This window comes from Oryctolagus cuniculus, assembly GCF_964237555.1.
Source record: "Oryctolagus cuniculus chromosome 16 unlocalized genomic scaffold, mOryCun1.1 SUPER_16_unloc_1, whole genome shotgun sequence".
NCBI lineage: Eukaryota > Metazoa > Chordata > Mammalia > Lagomorpha > Leporidae > Oryctolagus > Oryctolagus cuniculus.
The window spans coordinates 848,806-852,045 of NW_027208201.1; the positions used below are offsets into that span (position 1 = coordinate 848,806).

A 3,240-nucleotide genomic window follows, 5' to 3' on the forward strand; every position below is an offset into this window, starting at 1 on the left:
TAATCCTCTAATCTACCCTCCTCCCAGTTCTCCTTACTTTGTCACCCTTTTCCTTCCCTGACAAATGACACTCCTTCCCAGTACCTGACCTCATTTACTCCATGCCCAGCTCTTCAAGACTCTGTTCCTATAATACCTAACCTGCTAATTGCCCTGTGTTATCCTACCTGTTAGGCCTCTATGTTATCCCCAACTCCTCCTAACAAATCTACTTACTAGTCTTCTCTACCCCAACAGACCCCCACCCACTTGTGATCCAGTCACCCTCTCCATACCTACTGGTTCACAATTATAATCCTGGAAGGAAGTTTGCTTCCCACTGCAATGGTTTTGGTGAAGCTCACAGTTGTGAAGACTGGACTCCCAGAAACTGGATGGTGGGTGTAGGGTGTGGCACAATGGCACATCATCCCTCAGCCTGAAATACTATTTGGTTCATTATAGGCCCCTTTTCCATGATCAAATCCTCGTTATGTGACTAAAATACTTTGCCTTCACCCCACTTGGTTCCTCTTAATAGAGTAGAGTACCTTTAACTATTTCCTATTCCCTGAACAGGCAGTTAGATCCTCTACCACCTGATCAATGTGCTTCCATTAGCCTTTACCTTACAACATGGCTAGAGCAGATCAAATTGCAGGAGCACAATGGAGAGAAGACTGAGGGAGATTCATCCCCTCTGTTCCCCAGGAGGGTAAGTTTTGTTGAGTTACACTGGGTTAAAGTCAGTGAAAGAAATGGGGACCCTGAGAACTCACCTACAGGGCATGAAGATTCCACTGTAGGTAGATGGGGACCAGTGTGGTTTTTGTTTGTTGTTGGTTTGGTGGGGGTGTTGGAGTTGGAGGGTGGTAGTAGTTGTAGTTGACTTGATCTGGTTGTGCTCAAACTTTGTTGTTTCTTTTAATTCCCAAATGTTTTATAACAAAGTACAGGGTCCATAGGCGGTTTTCCAATAATCTTGAATATACATGTTGTTGAATAAGCATGATGCAGTCTCTGGCATTGCCCACAGAAATATAACTTTTATAGTAATTTCCATCTCCTTGGAACTTCAGAAAATCCCTGTAGCAAGCCTGCAATGGAGAGAAGGAGTCACTGATTGGCTGGTGAACAATGACATCATTATCTCCCAGGATAAACTCCATTTCCATCCATTAAGCTGTCCAATCATGGTACTCAAATGTGTGCAGAGAGGTGTGAAAAATTCTGGACAATTCTGATGCCTCTGACCTCTAAGCTATACTCTTCTGCTCCCTTATGCAGGAAAATGTAGTCTTTCTTTGAGGGATTAAAAACCGCATGTCCCTTGGACAAGTCATAGCTGCAAGGATAGGCAATCTGTTTCCATTGTTATTGAGTCAGCAAATTGTCCTGTGATTGAGCTGTCCTGAAGCTTTTAGTTTTCTTCTGGCATCTTTGTCCCAGATCTGACAAAACAGGCCCCACAGTTGCAAGGGTGCCAAAACTAAGATGGATTGAAATTCCATTTACTCCATAGAGAACCTGAGGCACTGAAGTGCTGATTCCATTGGATAGATGACATTTAGATATGCAGTTATCTTTGGCTGGATTTACAATATTGATATAATGATTAGCAACTCTCCATGCAATAGTTCCCAGGGCAAAACCAGTTGGCTTGTTCTGTTTGTTTATAAAAGTAGCCACATGTCAAGGCTGATGTTTCAGTGGAGTTTTCAAGTCCCCTGAATTCAGAAGGTTGATTCTCTTACTGATAGTCAGCCTGTCTCCACAGTTGCTACCATGGTCATACTGTATCAAATCTGTACAGGAAAACTCTTCAGAGTGTTGCAACATCATCATAGGATTTGATAAACAGGCATCCCAAAACTTGTGTCTCATCCAAGCTGTTGGTCATCACACATCACACAACTGTAGACTGGGGCTTTGATGAAATGTTTGCTTCCAACAGGAGTATCATGCTGTGCAATCTGTAGCACTTGGTTGCTATTGAGGTCCTAAATTTTGACACTGCTATATCAAAATGCAACACACTGATGTGTGTGTGTGTGTGTGTGTGCACGTGTGTGTGTATACACCTCCAAAATCTTTTTCAGCAGATTGGCCTACATGAGGTCTTGTCAGCAGGTAACTACTTCCTGCTTCTGCCACACAACCCAAGCCCTGTTCTGGTGGTATCCGGAAGTGGCCCAGTGGCAGAGTCAAATCTGAGGTGCTGGGTCAGGTGAGTTCAGAGCTGTAATGGGACAGAGAATGGAATGGGACACTCATTCACAAAGTAAGGTCATGACAGGAGGTATTTTCAGTAAAACAGTGCACAAAATATGTGCCACTAGGGACTACAGAAGACAGAATGTTTTTTTAATGCCTAATTAAATTAAATTAAATGCCTAATTTTTAATGCCAAATTCTATAGTAAGGTCAGCTAAATAAGCTATCAGGCCCACACACCGAAAATGTTGGTTTATATCCTTCCCATACTAATTAACCCCCTAGTCCTAACTATTATTCTAGTCACCCTGTTCCTAGGCACAATAATTACAGTATTTAGCTCCCCCTGATTAACCATATGAATTGGCCTAGAAATAAATACATTAGCCATTATTCCAATTTTAATTAACAAAGCCACACCATAATCAACAGAAGGTGCAACTAAGTATATCTTAACACAAGCCACAGCATCAATAATCTTAATAATAGAAATTACGCTAACATTCTTGACTCTTGCCAATGAACAATAATCCACAAAATCACTTTACCCCATCTTAATTATATTAGCATTAATCATTAAATTAGGAATAGCTCCCATTCACTTCTGAGTCCCAGAAGTAACCCAAGGGGTCCCCCTAAAATCAGGACTCATTCTTCTTACATGACAAAAACTAGCACCCCTATCTATCCTTTACCAAATCTCACCATCAATTGACTCAACTTTAACAATGTTAGTAGCCATCCTATCAATTATAGTCAGTGGCTGAGGAGGGCTTAACCAAACCCAACTCCACAAAATCTTAGTGTACTCCTCAATTGCCCACATGGGGTGAATGGTAGCCATTATTATATTTAATCCAGATACTATAATTCTCAATCAATTTATATTCTATTAAAACTTTGCATGTTCATAATATTTATACATCACACAAGCACAACTACCCTTTCACTATCACAAATATGAAATAAAACCCCACTAATAGTTTCAGCCATCCTAATTACCTTAATATCACTAGGAGGCCTACCCCCACTAACAGGCTTTATCCC

General features: G+C 41.1%; 1 pseudogene; it reads right to left on the reverse strand.

The window, feature by feature from the left end:
- Positions 1-1,179: 1,179 nt before the first annotated feature.
- On the reverse strand, positions 1,180-2,935 carry LOC127486325 (mRNA export factor pseudogene; annotated as a pseudogene).
- Positions 2,936-3,240: the final 305 nt, after the last annotated feature.